Source organism: Gallus gallus, chromosome 2 (genome assembly GCF_016699485.2).
Source record: "Gallus gallus isolate bGalGal1 chromosome 2, bGalGal1.mat.broiler.GRCg7b, whole genome shotgun sequence".
NCBI lineage: Eukaryota > Metazoa > Chordata > Aves > Galliformes > Phasianidae > Gallus > Gallus gallus.
Genome location: NC_052533.1, coordinates 14,259,149 through 14,275,347, shown reverse-complemented (window position 1 = coordinate 14,275,347; position 16,199 = coordinate 14,259,149).

The following is a 16,199-nucleotide window of genomic DNA, read 5'->3' as shown; positions in this document are numbered from 1 at the left end:
GGACGTGTATGCTGGTAGACCCTGAATAGAGTTGTATGAATTATGGATTTTTTTTAGTCTGGCAGCCAAAACTGTTGCAAAAGTGTAAACCCTCAAATAATTTCCACAGATGAGTGTTAAAGTTGGGTTGTTTTCTGAATCATCTGCTCTTCCTGTTCCAATAAGAGAACATTCAAATAAAAATGAAAAGTTCTTTTTTGTTGTTTTGGTTTTGTTTTGTTTTGTTTTGTTTTTCCCCAAGTATAGAAATGAATTATCCAGAAGTTTCAAGGCTTTCTTCCTGCTCAGGAGAGATGGTTTGGCCTGGCTTTGGCCCAGGCTGCTCACGGATCTGATTGCCCCACACGTTTCTGGACCCCAGCACTGTGGGGCTGGGCTGTACAGAGCTGGCCCAGGACAAGCTCAGGACAGGACCAGGACAGGCTCAGAGTAGAGGGATGACACTCGGATGGCAGACCTTGTGCCCATGATGGGCAGGCACAGAGTGCATCCCTGCCCACAGCCGGACTGCTTCCCTGCCAGGCACCCAGCAGGACCCGGCTTTGCTGTCGTTCCCTGACGTCGCTGCTAGCTGCCACTAGCAGGGAGCCAGGTGTAGGCCTGTGAATGTTCTAAATCTAATTGAATTTAGCACTTGGATGAAGTGCATGCTCGTTAGAATTCAGCAACACCGACTATTGCCAGGGTCCAGCAGCAGGCGGAAGGCTGCAGGGTGAAGCTTGGAGCCCTGCGTGGCCAGCACTGCCAGAAACCAGTGTGCAAAGAGGAGGTTTACATTGTCTAACTAACAGAACGTTTATTAACAGGCAGTGAGAGTGTGTCTGCTTGGCTCTGTAATCACATCCCTGGGAAATGTCGTAACCTTTCATGATGCATGAGTAAGGAGCAGTGGTTTGCTCTTGCTCAGTGGTTCCCCCTCATGCAGAGGAGGCTCTGGTGCCTTCCTCACAACACAAAGAGCCCTTCCCATTGCCCATGCAGGAGGACGTGGCATGATCCACAACATGCTCTGTAGGCTTCCCTGTGTCATTGGCTTCCCTGTCTAGACGCAGAGACGCTTATTAGATCAAATTCAGATGAGAGACATGGCTCTGGTCAAGATACCTGAGCAGTCACTGTCAGACTGAGCCTGGGGATTTGCACTCACTCAGACAGATCTTGTCAGAGCAAGGCTGGTCTTGCAAAAGATGTTTAACATCAGTTTTAAATATAAGATAGAGAAATGCCAAACTCAGGAGGTACGACCAGCTCAGTTAGAGTCTCAGCTACACTCACACATTTGGTTGGTAAAAATATGTCAGTGCACGCTGATGGCAAAAGGACTGATAACAAACACAATGACTTTCTGTCTCCTGCTTACTGTCCTGCTATTGGCATCATTGCTACAGTAAATTCTCTGGGTAGAGCAGAGCATACCCTAGACATTCGGTCGCAGCAGTCCTATACTTCTGGCTATCTAAAACAAGGCAGGCAGTGAGAAAGACTTATCAGTGGTGCACAGCAACAGGGCAAAGGTCTAAAAGCATGAGGTGGAACATGGGAAATTCCAACCAGACAGTGGGAAAACATTTTTCACTGGGGTGTGAAGGTGGAGGTCCTGACACTGCAGCTGGTTCCCTAAGGAGGTTGCTGAATCTCCATCCTGGCAGATGTTCAAAATCCAACTCATGGAGTCAGTGAGCAACTTGCTGTGGGTGACCTTCACAGGGGAAGGCTGAGCAGGATCACCTCCAGAGGTCCTCCCTGATCCAGATTTTCCTGTGGCTGTAAGGCACTGTCCTGCCTAGCCAGGCCAGCTGGTCTCCTCCAGTCTCTTTGCTGCCATGGCAGAGAAGAAAGTGCTCTAGAGCACAGTAAGGTCCTTTGGCATAACTGCTCAAGAAGCCACCCACTCTTTTCCAAGACCTTCAGGAGGTCAGGCAGGCAAAGTGGGATTTTTTTATCAATCACCTGTTATCACCTTCCTAGTCAAGTATTTGGTGCATGGAGAATGACAAGATGAGATGTGGAAATTGTGCTGGTTTCAAAACTGCAGAAGAGGACGGTAAATGCTGGAGTTAAAAATTATTTGGGATATCCCAGCTTTCTTTTTTCCTACCTCAATTTCATTTACAAGGAATTTTTAATTACTTGTAATGTAACTACTACTGCATTAACTATCTACTGGCCAGTCCACACTGCTAGTTAGCTGAAGGCCGGACCAGGAGCTTCTCTTGTGCTCATCTGTAGTTCAGCCTGGACTTACAGTGTCTCCACCTACTGGGATGAGGAGCTTTCTTGAGCTCTGGGTTCGCTGGCCAGTGAGCTTAGTAAGAAAACCAAACTTTTCCCCTAGGCATCATTTAAAAGAGGGTATTCTTCCTTCCTGCAGAAGAGAACAGTCAGAGTCTGGAGCTTTCAAATACCTGAAGTTCTCACGAGTTTACAAAGGCTCTGGCAAATTCCTGTAACTGTTTATGCTCGGAGTTAACAACACTGTGTTGTACAACCAATACGTTTTAAGGCTTCACCCTATCACTGCCCTGCGTGAGAGCAGTCCCAAGAGCCGTGCTTCGCAGGGCATGTCTGCAGGCTCGTGGCACAAAGCTACAGAAACCACTCTTCTGCACATGCTCAGCTTCACCTGAAATTGATAGCAGCTGGCAGGTTTTGCCCCAAACCAGGATCCAGTCTCCTTCTGGAACACAATGCAGGTGCTGGAATTCACAGCTGCAGTCGGGTGGTTAAATGGGAGAAGAGGAAGTGTCTTCAGAAGCAACCTAAATATCAGTTCATTTCCTGGCTCTGATTGCCTTGAAAAACAGAAAATAGCCTCCTTGTCCATTAGCTTTCAAAGAGCAATAGCTGCAGTTAAGTAGTGAGGTACCCCATGTGCTAAGGATGTTCTGAGCAGTGCTTTCATTCTTCCAAAGATCAGAGTTTGCCTGAAATTAGAAGATTACAAACCATAAAGGCCTGTTAAGTCTTCCTACATTTTCCCACTGATAAAAGGTATGGGATGGAGTGCAAGAGCAGCACTACTTCATTGCTTTATCCTAGACACGATTGCTTGCAGCACAGGAAGTCTCCTCTCTGGGTACCCTGCATGCATACCCTGGATGCACACGAGGTGGAAGACTTCTCAGCTCTTCAGAGACACTTTCTGTGCGGTGCCGAGCTCTTTACCAATGCATTTGATGCACGCAGGGAGGAAGGTGTTAATCTGCTCGCATCCAAGGCGCAGGCTGCAGGCTGGCTGCTGGTAATTGCTGCCCCATAAATGTGCCTGTCATGCCTCCTTAGTCTTTAAATATCCAAACTCAAAATAGATGTCTGTGCAACATGTTGAGCCCGGCACTATTGTTTGGCGAGGCAGTGTTATTCATTTAGCTGCAGCCAGCTGCTCTCTATATTCAGCCCGGAGGAGCAGACTGGAATTCGTAACCAGACGGGCAGGCTGGGAAGCCATAAGTTATTCCCCGTGCTGATAAACCCGTGCATCCAAAGCACGGCCAACGAGCACCCGCCGAGAGCCCGCGCCGATGCCGCGTCCCCTGCCACAAATAGCAACGACTGCGAGGGAAGCCGCCTCGTAAACAAACGCCCCAGCCCTTCATTCTCTATCAGCTGCGTGACACAGCGTTGCTGCTGCGTTGAACGCGGCGCAGAACGGCAGGATACGCCGACAGGTCGCACACCGCAACGTACACGGCGAGGTTGAGGCCCTCGGCTTCTGCTGGGCGGGGGCCCGGAGCGGTCAGTTAGCTGTAACCACATTGCCCTCTGCCGACAGACGCGCACGGAGCCCCGCCGAGCCCCGCTCCGCCGCCCGGCCCGGTGCGTGCACCCAGCGCTGCGCCGCGGGCCCGCAGACACGTGCTTGGCCTCGAGCTGACGCTCTCTGCTGAGAGCCCTTTCTTTTCCTTCCTTAACGCAAACAAACAATTGTCCGAGATGTTTTCTCTGCGTTCTTCGTCCTTTTGTGGGGGTGGTGCGCGGCCCCGCGCGCAGCCCGGCTGCAGGCGTGCGGCTGCAGCGTGTGGGAGTGCGTGCGGCTGTGGGAGGCCCAGCGCTGCACAGCTCTGCGCCCGCGGCACTGCTGCTGGGGAACCGGGCCCCTCAGGTGACCACGAGAAACTCGGTCCGCTTCCCCGTGCCCTGGTTGCACCCAATGACTTCTCCCGGGCCAACAGCAGTGGCCGTGAGTGCAGTGGGGACTCCTAAGTGGGCTGAGGAAGCACAGTCTCGGCTTTGGAAATCACGCTCACCATCCTTTGGCTGGTTTCCTGCCTTCTGAAGCGCTGCCGTCCTCTCCTTGTGATGGGCTCTCACTCCCCATATGTCTCTGAAGCACCTCCAGCGCCATGTGGGTTGCAGGGAGATGGCAGTCTGCGGGGCTGTCGTTCAAAAGGCTGAGCGTTGGCATATGAAAATTAACAGGCTGTGAGCCCCTGCTCTGGGACAGGGGTGTGCTTTACCAGGGTAGTTCAGTTCCCCTCCTCTGGGTTCCATTTAACTGAAGCGAAAGGAGAGCTCTAGAGAAGGCAAGTGCAATTCCATAGCGGGGAAGTCAGGACAGCAGGGAGAGCTGTGCTCAGTACTCACAGTTTGCACTTCATACAGTCAAGACACGTTTTTAGTACGGTTTTTTTGTTACATTAATGTAGGGGAAACTCAGGTGCTATGCATTTTCCCTGGGGGGGGAAATGTGGAGGAAAATGTTCATCTGTAGCTTTGCTGTAACAATGCAAAGAGCACAGACATTGGTGGTGACGCCTTCTGTCTCAAAAGATATTGCTCTATACCATGAATATTCATTAGGAAAAATGTATTACTTGCATGACGTACACGCAGTTGTGTGAAAAGTGTGTTTGTGTTCCCTCTTTCAGAGGATGTCCCCGAACTGGGCAGAAAGTGACATCTTGGTCCTTTGACAGAGCCTGGTGCTTATAGAGGTGGTAGGCAGAGGAAGTGATGCTGCTGGTTATGTATGTGTTATAGCAGTTACGTACGTCCCCGCATGCCTTCAGGGAGCACACTGGGTGCACAGTAAGGGGTTTCCCTTCGAGGGCAAACCATGGTTAAAACCCGCACAGTTCCTTGGGGCCTGAATTGTTTTCATCCAACTGCTGATGGTTTCAAAGTGTTTTTAAATCTCCTATGAAAACAAAACAAGTGGGAACATCTGTGAAGCTGGAGCAGTGCGGTGCATGCGGGATGGGCTGAGATGGGGGAAGGAAACCAACCGTGGGTCAGCACACTGTCAGGTGCCATCTCCATCACTGGAAGTGCTGGCAAGGAGGGAAGCTGGGACGGGAAGGAACTGAAGAATCAAGCCATGCATGAAGGCCATCAGTAAAAAGAATAAAAATAATGAAGCTTAGGTACTGGGAGAACTCCTGCCACGTAGGAAGAGGAGCAGGCTGTGACTCATCCATCCCAGCCCAGTCACCCCAGGGCAAGCATGCGAATCACATGAGCGTGCGCTGAGGTGCTATTTATAGCCAGTAGGTGAAGCACCAGTTATTTATTGTTGTGTTTGTGCAGGAGGAAACTCCCCAGCACAGGAAAGATGCTACTCCAAGTCTCTGCTGTTTCCTGCTGTTTTTATGTATCTGCTTTCCCTAGCCTTATTTATGCTCATGTTCTTTATTTAAAAACATATGTACTAATGATGACAGGGTTGATAAAGGATTGCCAGCACTGGTGTGATCCCCTCCAGGTGCTCTACGAACACAGCAGTGTGGGAGTCCCCATTCTGCCTGCATGCACCAGGTCCCAGCAGCACCCCAAGGGCTCAGGGCTGGCTGGAAGGCAGGACCCCATTCAGAGTGGCCATCCCCATTCCTGCACTGGGGAGCTCTGCTGAATGCTGTCTTGAAACAGAGACATCAGCTCTGTCCTTCCTGAAGGCATCCCACGGGTCTTAGCTATCGGCTGAAGGTGTCCGCAGCCCCATAACCGTTAAAGAGAGAAGACCATGTGATTTCTGAACAAACAAACGTTTAATACAGTTAAAAACTGTCTCTCAGTCCTATTTGGAGTATCAGTGCTTTGCTTTTCAACAAAACCCTTTCAAGCAGCAAATTGTCTGGCATTTTCTCATACATAAATTCCCCTTGTTGCCGCTGAAAGACCTGTCTAACAAGGTTACAGTGCAACACTTTGCACTTCTGTGCTCCAGCACACACATATAAACGTAATCCTTCCCCACCAGTGTCTTTAAGAGATTTTTTTCTGTCTTTGTAGCACAGCCACGACTTGTAGTACAGCACCTGAGTTCCTTAAAGTTGGCATGGGGGAAAAGACACACCTTATTTGTTTGCCCTCCCAGCAAGCAGCCTGGGATGCTCACAGCCGGCCCTATTTTGCTGTCACTGCTTGACAAGCCTCCCCCGCTGCAGTGAGACCTGTGTCTGAGTTGTGCACCTGTACTCGTTTCACTCTGTTTGGCCAGTTAGTGCACACAGGTGAGTTTGATTTCCACAAGTATAACTTCCCTGGAAGCTGAGGCCTGGCTGGCCCAGCTGTGCTGTGCGCTCAGCACAGACCGTCTGTGTTCACCTGTTCAGTGCATGCTCTACGTGGACTTCACATTGCTGCGGTGAAGATGCCTGCCCAGATGAATTGCCCTGGATTGAGCCAAATACTTAAATAGAAGTAGATCTTCTCTTTCACGTAATTTCTCTCCCTTTGTCTTTCCCATCAAAACCTGACACGTGAAGAAGGTGGGCTGCTCCTCAGTGGGAGAGCAATCCCTTTCAGAATCACAATAGGTGGTTTAGAAGGCACACTGGGAGATGTCACACAAGTCCCACTCCCAGCAGATGGCTTCCAGCGTACCAGCTAACAGGCTCCCCACGTCCCAGCCTGTGTGCTCCTCGGGGGTCCCTCTTCATTGATCAAAACCTGCCTGGGAGCCTCCATTTCCAGGAGAGGATGCAGTATGAGGGCAGAGTAAAACAGCCACTTCTGACTTCCTTCTCTACACTGAATCATAGAATCACAAGGTTGGAAAGGACCTACAAGATCATCCAGTCCAACCGTCCTCCCATTACCATTGCTACCACCAGCCACTAAACCATATCTCGTTGCTCCTCATCCAGACACCTCCTGAACACTGCCAGGGACAGCGACTCCACCACCTCCCTGGGCAGCCGTTCCACTGCCTGACCACTCTCTGAGAGAAAAAGCTTTTCCTTATGTCTAACCTAAACCTCCTCTGGTACAACATGTGGCCATTTCCTCAGGTCCCGTTTGTTGCCTGGGAGAGGAGGCCAAACTCCTCCTCATCGCAACCTCCCTTCAGGACGTTGTAGAGTGCAACGAGGTCTGACTTGCCCACAGAAGCCAAAGCCAGACCCTTGCTTGATTTCCAGCGAAGAGGCATTTAGCCCTGGTGCTCTATTCTGTGCCCACGATTTTAAACTGCTTGCATTAATAACTTCATGTTAATAAGGTGTAGTTTGTGCAAAGAAGAAATTCAATCTGCTTCGCTCTCCCCTGAAGTGAAAACATTTCTCTCTCTGCTGGGTGCAGCTCCCAGCACTTGACAAACATATGGTCTTTTGCTGTAAGTGACGCTCACCTGCGTTGTTGTCTTTAGCAGAAAGGAACGAGATGTGTAACAGATGCTCAAGTACCTGGAAATTAATGTACTGTGGGGAAGGAACTGTCACCACACACCTTGCAGACACTTTTTTTCACCTGTTGTATGGCTGTTTACCTGCAGCTTGTTTTGATAATGTGTTACATGGGCTTTTTTAATCAGTTGGAGTGCCATCAGGCTCAGCTCTGGGCCGGTAGCTCATTTCCTCATACCTGGCATTCTCAGTTCCACACTATTCATCCATTACTCACAAATCAGATAAATGCATTCCACCCACCTCTCTTAAAAAGCTAATAAATAAATGTGTAAGCGTATGCTTGGTAGCAATCTGGCTCTTCGCCTCACCTGTTTCATGGCTGCTCTGTGTTCTACCTGTGATACATGGCAAGTGTACTTCAGGGCCTACCCATCCTGTTTCTCTTGTGGAAATGAGGAGATTCAGTTCCTCTCTGGATGTATAAAGCTATGGTGGAAATGGTGGGCAGAACTCTGCAACCTTTGGCACACTGGTAAAGCGTATAATAATCTGCATGAATACCATCTCCAAAGAGTGTTTCTAAATTTGAGTAACCACGACCTAAGTTAAGCTGACCCTTCATCTCCTGCATTTTGCCAAACATAGATTTCTCTGGCTATAGCTTAACAATGAATCAGTGCCAGCACTGATTAACATAGGCCCGGATACCAGCAAAAGTACTCCTAATTGTAGCTCTCTGATAACCCTGAGGAGCTGCAGCTTAGAAGCACTTTGCCCTGTGGGCCTGCTGTCACTTACTGGCCAGAGAACAATTAAATCTGCTCATACAGCACCAGTGCAGATGGGAGAAGAGCTGGGCCAGGGCACAGGCAGCACCCACAAGTGGAAACCTGCCCTGCTCTTCTGATCCCCCCCACAGCAGCACAACAACCATTTTCTTTGCAAATCCGGAGTATGACTTTTCAACCAGAGCCTGTCTAATTTCCAAAATCCATTATGGTGTACCTGCAGATGTCAGTATAGCCTAAAAAATATATCCTTAAAAAGAGGGTTCCCAGTTAGTGAAGGTTAAGACTGTGCTTTGAAGCCTCCACACAAAGCTTGTGGCTCCGCTCAAGGTTTGGGTGTTTTATAGGGGAATATTCTCCTGTGGTAAGTGGCTCTGGGTTTCAGTATCTGCTGCCAGGTTTGCAATGGAGCCCACAGCATGAAGGCAACTGAAAGGGGAGACCTGAGGGGTAGGCTGTGCTCAGTGCAGGCAGGAAGGGATCTTGCCTTGAGGTTTGGACAGCAGAAGGTGGCTCCGGAGAGCACAGGCTTGGCTTCTCCCTGTGCTTCCCCCTTGGCTTCCCCCGGCAGTGCAGCTGTTGTCCACCGGTGCGCCTGGTACTTCTCTTTTGGCCATACTTGCAGTAGGAGCACATGCTGAAATAGTGTCTCAGGACATGTTACTTGCTTCAGAGCCTGTGCCCTGCTGGGTCAGCATGTGCTGTCTCAGCCCGATGCAGATTAGGAGAAGGGCTTTTGGCATTGTCTTCACGTGTTTGTAAGAAGTTAAAGATGTGTCTTCAGGTGAGAATCAGCCTCCTTTTATTTTGCACGATTTGTTCCTTGAAGGAGAAAGCAAGGACTGAGGGCAGGGCAAGGAGGATGCACGGAGCAGCCCTGTGATGGAGCAGGGTGAGGAAAAGCAAAGGTGATGGCTGCATCACAGCACCCTTGGGATGCAGTGCCCTTGCAGGGAGGTGTCTGCAGAGCACGAGGCACAAGGGGCAGTGGTCATCCGAAACGCAGCCCTGCTTCTGCCTGCAGGCACATTGGGTGCTGAGCTGCGGGTCCTGAGGCAGAGCTGAGGCCGTTCTGTAATGTAAAACTGCACTTAATTACATCCTAACCCTGCAGTCCATCCAGTGCAGCCTTCCAGGAAGAAGGCAAACCACTTTCCTAAGAGGGACTGCACGCTAAGCCTTTTAGGAGCGTGGCTTACAGCAAATGCCACCGGGATGTGAGGCGGCAGCAAACAGCGAGGGGCTGCAACAGCTCAGCTGTGGTTCCCAGAGATGGTTCAGAGGAGAAGAAAAAAGCTCATGTCTGTCTGAGCCCACACCTGGACAGGAAAGAGCATGCATACATGAGTGTGTGTGTGCATGTGTGCACACGTTGCTCTCCTTTCCACTCTTTGTGCCCCTCCTGCAGACCAGAGCTGAGGCAGGTGGCCTCTGGGCACGGGGCTATGCAGGGCCCTGGGCGCAGGCAGCCCCAGCAGCACACACTGCAGTCAGGGCTCGAGTTGGGCTCCTGGCAGGCAGGCAGCTGGAGCATCATCTGTAATGCATAAAGGCTTTTATAACGCAATCACTACTTAGAGTAACCTGTTGCCAATAGTGCAAGAGGGAGCACCACAGCCACGCCATCCACAAACCAAATCAGTCAGTAACCATTGAGCAAAATACAAGATTTTTTGTTATCTTTTCTTCTGGTTAAGGGTTAGGAGGTATAAAAATGAGCGTCACCCAGCACCCCAATCCTGCCAGTAACCCACACTCTAGCAAACAGTTGTTGTGCTGGTGTGATGTGCACAGGGCTGCCTCAGACGTGAGATCTGCCCTGTGCCACTTATCTGCTGGCTGAATAGGGCCCTAGGAAGAAGTATGAACAAAAGCTTGTTTGTCCTATTTATAGCTGCTTTGTGTCCCAGGCCCTGGGCTGGGTTCTTCTGAAGTTTTGACCAGGACAGACAATGTCTGCAGGTCAGCAGATGTGCTGGGATGGGCACACTGACCTACAGGACCATGCAGGAGGTGGCTCTGGGCGAAGGGGATGTGGCTCTCTCTTGGCGACCCATGGGTACCCCGAGGTGGCTGAGGCACAGCCGCCTGCCCCAGCCCGCTGGCAGCAAGCACCATGCAGCCATCTGCTGCAGCCCCACGCAGCCCATGACCAGCGTGCCAATTAGCCTAGTCCCTAATCAGTGTGCCTTAATCCAATAAGCCAGAACATGAGGAGCCAGAGGCGGTGGTGGAGCGGAACAAAAGCTGTTTATCTGCCCCAAACAGTCCCACCAAGCAGGTTAAAGCTGACGGTGTCACAGTAAACAGGCAGCATCTTGGCTCTGAGAACACATCCTCAGCCAAGGAAAACCCCCCAGGTCAGGGTTTGCTTTCTGCCTCAGCTGTTTGTGGGACAGAGAGGAGAACCCTCGGGTTTCCTCCCTCCCTTCTGCTGCGTGGGAGCAAACTGCCTGCTGCTCCTGCTCAAGTTGAAGGGTAAAGAAATGACCGCAGATGCAGGAATCTGAGTGACTCCTGGCTTCCTGGCTTTGACTATGAGTAACATCAAGGTGTGCATTAAGTCCAGCTTGTTCCCTGAGCCCAAAGTCTAGATAGATCTGCCTGTGCTGTAAGCCTGACTCTCATCCCTGCCCACTCTTCCCTGCATTCTCTCCCTGATGTGTCCCCATAACACTCCAGCTAAAGTGGAGTCCCTACCAGCCCTGAAAACACCTTTAGTCCCAGTCCCCACCGCTCAGTGTGTGTAGCAGATCTGTCCCCCGCCGCCCGCTGGGCCCAGCTGAGCTCCGTGCTGCTCCTGCGGTGCTCCTGCAGAGCCTCAGCCACCCGAGCTGAGCAGAGGGGGAGAGACCCGGGGCAGCACTTCTCTGCATGGAAAAAAATGCACAAAGAAGACACTTCTGACTGCTTTCCTCTTATAAAGTTTATGGATACCAGGTGTTTCCCTCTGACATTTCACAAAACCTCCTCTGTGAGGCTTTTGTTGCTTCCAAGCCAGTTTCCAGTTAAAAGAAACTTATAAAATTGCCTACCGTTTAACACCTGTTTAGTATCAAGGAGAGGGGAAGATCCTGAAGGCCGCGCTGGTGCTGAACAACTGCTCCCTCAGCACATTGATCCTACGGAGCTGGGAGCCGGGGTGTGGAACCACGCTGGTCTGGGGACAGGGGTGAGCACACGCAGCAGGCAGAGCTCGGGCATGGGCTGTGCCCAGCAGGCAGCCAGGAATGCAGGAGGAATTTTGCAGCAGGCAATGGCCGAACAACCTCACCGAGCCTTGTCACTCAAAACCTGCCCGGGACTTCCAATGTATAGGCTTAAATACCGTGAATGAAGTGGCCTCTTGTTGCTTTAATGACATAAATACACAGCGTGTTGACTTGGAGGCTGTGGGCACAGTAAGCCTGCGACTTTGTGGGCTGTGCTGCAGAGAGCAGAAAAGCACTGTGTTCTCCACCTCCAGTGCTGCAGTAAGAGCAAAATGACAAAGGAGTTGCTATTGTCTGCTGCGACTGCTTTCAGTTCCACTCGTACTCATTGACCCTTTCCAGCTCCATTTGGCTTTTGCCTTTCCCTTCTTTGTGACCAGTTCTTGCCCACTTTGATCTCCTTCCATTGCTGCGTTTTAGGTACTAACCTTTAAGGAAGAAGTATGTCAAAGCCTTTCTTTAAAACCCTTTCTCTCAAGTGCCAGTATAATTCCGAAGAGCACCAGCACATGGGAAGAGTCTGAGCTCCTCTTAGGCAGGCAGAGACTGAACAGCTCTGTGTTAGCAGCCCTGCTCCTCCTGCAGCATCATTTCCTACCAAAACTGTTGAATCCACAGCCCTATAACACATCCTTTCCCTTTTCCTTGCAATCTACTTTACTGAGATTGGTTTCTGTGTGTTGAGGGGTTTGTGGTGTTAAACCACAGTAAAGGCAAACTTGCACAGGTTTCGTACTGTCCTTAAGCTGACACAAAGCTGTCCTCCTTGTGTAAATGAGGCGATGCTCAGTGAGGCCTCCCCAGCAGATCACAGAGCTGCTCACTGCATCACCTGAGCTCCCTTTCTTCAGGGTGACGAGGGCGTTATTCAGTGCTTTTGCAGCAGCGTGGGATTGCAGTGGCACAAAACGTGCCATAACTCCATCTACAAGTGAGGAGAGTGCTTAGAAGTAATGCTCTCTTGTCCAAGCAAGATGGGACTCTGGATGTGGTCTGCTCCAGGGCAAACTGCTGCAGTAAAAACACTCCCTCTGGAGGTGAAGTGGATTTTCAACCCAAAACGTGTTGGATATGGATAAAGAACTACACATCCGTTCTGTACATGAAGGTGTACCTGAAATAGGGTTTGAGCCTCTGGTGGCCCTGTGTGGAGCCAGGAGCTGGATTCAGTGATCCCTTTGGTCCCTCCCAGCACGGGATATTCCGTGGTTCTACGCTGAAATCCACGCAGATGATTTTCCAGTGGCAGGAGCCGAGCGCAGGCCCAGCGCCGCGAGCAGCGGGGTAGCAGGGCATAATTAATGTTTACTTACAATCAGCATCTTTCTGCAGCAGCAATCACGGCAGGCTGAAACCAAGCAGGGGAAGCAGGAGCCCCGCTGCTTTCAGCTGTCTGGAGCAATAATTGTGCAGTGCCACGGCACCTCTGGGAGTCTGGCACCATCCGGCCCCGCTGGTGACCGCCACGCAGCCCGGCCCCAGCACGTCTCTGTACAAAAGGTGGAGGAATATAATGGTCTGCTATTGCTCTGCCTTCGGAAAGTGGGGCTGATGGCTTAATTGAGGTTAAAACAAGCTCCAATCAGAGGGGTAAAAACCTAACGGTGCTACTTAATCTCATATAAATACAAGAGAGACACAAGTGCATGACGAGAGAATAATGACCAACTCCGGTAGGGTTTCTATGGAGAGCAGCCATTAGCCAGGCAGCCAACAGACCGGGCTGGGGCGGGCTGCTTAGCATTCATGCCTGGCAGTGCAGGCCGTGAGCTGGAAGCCTGACTGGAATTTTAGGGCTGGATTTAAAAGAAAATCCTGGTCTGGAGCAAAGCATCGCCACACTCATCTCTTTTGCCTGGGTCTGTGGGCAGACGTTTGCCTGGGGCACGGGGCTGGAACAGAAAGGTCGTTAAGGTCCCTTGCAGCCCAAACCATCCTAGCACACTGTTTCCATAACTCTGTGAGCTGTAGCAACTGCCAGCAGGAACTCACAGGGAAGGGATGAGGCTGGCACAGGGAGCATCACAGGGCCAAGGGGAAGCAGGGAGCATGCTGCAGGTTGTTTCATAGGCACAGCCTTAAGGGGAGTGCAACTGCCATTGCCCAGCTCATGCTCTGGTCAGCACACTGCGGGACAGCCAGGGGAAGATTTAAAGGACTGGGCTTGCTTAGTCTGAAGAAGAGAAAACAGAAGCACAGAAACCTTTAATAGCTTCATAGGCTGCTATTGAGTGTGCAGAGATGAAGGGGGAAATGGCTGCATGTGTGCATTATGTGGAATGGACAGAACAGGGAGAAGATGAAAGCAAATTGCAGCCACAACTGCTCAGATGTGCAAGAAGGAAAGCTTTCTAAATGAGAAGAGAGTTATGTGCTAGAAAGGAGCTTCTGTCAGTTTGTACTCCCTCCACCAGCAGGGTCTGCAGAAGGAGAACAAACCGCTGCTGGGACGCAGCAGTGCTGGGATGCCCATTAACGGGCAATGCTAACTTGTGGAGCAGGGCAGGGGCCGCAAAGAGGGAGGCACACTGAGCACCGGGGCCATGCGACACAGCACACAGTGGAGATGTGGGTAGGAGAGGGAGAGCTGAGCAGCATTAGCAGCCGGTTAAGGACAAGGCAGAGCTGAGGCAGACTGCGGGAGGGATGAGACAGCTCTTGCTGCTGAGGCCAAGCACAGGGCAGCAGCACAGCAACTAGCCGGGCAGGAGAGGAGGTGCTCAGCTTCCAGTGCCTGGTGCAGAAAGTGAAAGCCTTTCCTTACAGAATTTATGACTATAGAGGACAGCTGTTTCTTTTGCACTATCAATTAACAGGAAGAAAAAAACGGAAAAAAAAACAAAGCCAGCCCTGCTCCCATCAGCCTGGCTCCCTCCCAGCTCTGCCTGTGCCCCGGCCCATTTTCTAAGCAGCAGTCCCTCTGCTGTCCCGGCTGTCCGTCACACCTGCTTTGTCCCGTTGCCTGCCCTGCTTTGCATTTGCCCATTCCCACACTCAGGACCTGCTCTCCCCTTCCTGTGAGTGACAACTGAGTGCAGTAAGCCGCGAGATTCAATAACCCCGGTGCTACCCTATAACTGTTCCCATTTGCTGCTGTGTGTGCTGAACGCAACGTAAATGTCTTCTTTTGAAAGGGAGCAGCGGCTAAGTACCTTAACAAACAGAGCATCTGGGGAAGGCCCAGGAAACTCGAATATTAGAGCTGCCATTGAAGTCTCGAGGAAATAAAAAGGCCCAGGAGGCCAAGCTCCCTCTGCACGTCTTTCATGTTGGTTTGCTACACAGCGTGATCTTGTTTTACAAGTGCTCTGTTTACAAGAATGCTACGGGGAAAAAAAAAAACCCCGTTCATTTAAGTGGCACAATCGCATAGGGCTACTTTTGAGAAAGGGCCGACCCAGCCCTACCAGCTGCCGGCCCGCAGAACTTGGCAATTGTGGAGGCTAATTAAGATTCCTCAGAGTTGCTCTCCGCTCCTCATCAGACATGCTGAGCCTCCCCCCGTGCCCCAGCAGAATGCCCACTGCGCAGCCCGCTCATGAATTAACCGATTGATTCTGAAGATATCATTACTTCGGGGCTAAATAAAGCCGTTCCCTTTAAGGGGAAAATGTCAGCGCTCCGCATAAGAATGAAGGGATAGCGGGGCACCCACAGCCCGCACCCACAGCCCGCCTGCCCTCTCACGCTGCCAGAACCAAGGATTGCAGAGGGTTTGGTGCACAGGGAAGCCGTGCTGGCTGTCCGTGAGGGCGGGCGTCAGCAGTGAGCACTGAGGGGACCAACTTACACACATCTCTGATTGAAAAACAGCCCCCGTTCAACGTGAAATGACCACGTATTTGCCTTGTCTGTGTGCTCACCTCTAGCTATAAAGAGAAGAAACTCCTACTTGGTAAGGACCAAGGCGAGAGTAGCTGGGTAATAACGCCATGTAGCTGAACTACAGAGGCATGCAGCTGTTACTGCAACATGACTTGAACTGGCAGCAAAGCATGAAACCTCCAGTCCCTTTCAGCAGCTGTGACTGTAAAGGTTTATATTACCCTAAAACAGGTTTTATGCTAGAATCCAGTCCGCTTCATATATTTCTCGGTTCAGGCTCTGGTTCATCTAACACAAACAGCTTTCCCTCCCCGTGTCTGTGCACAACTCTGGGGTTGGTTTTTACAGGAAAGCTAACCTGGGAAGGAGAAGACAAGGCAGTTCAGGCAGTGAGGAATCCCAGCGTGCTGCCATGCAGGATCTCACGCACACCCTCAGCTCGGGCAGCTGCCTCTTGCTGGACGGGCAGTGTTCAGCTGCACCACTCTCAGTTAAGGAGTACTTTCCCACATGAGACATTTCAAACTCAGGACAATTTCATAGTATATATTGTAATAACAAAATGCTTTATTTTCTGGGAATACAAGGAAAAATGTGATGTTCATCCTTGTTATCAAATGGTTGTGAGGAGGAATTCTTTCTCTGAATACAGAAACACTCATACAGCTTATCTATCTCCTTTAGCCAGGGGAATTCTTTATTTTACAGCTGAAGTTGGGATGTCAATCATCTACAACAACAGATATCAACTTTGCTTATATTCCCTAGTAGATGGGGCACGTCTGCCACTCAGCACTGCTCTTGTTTGA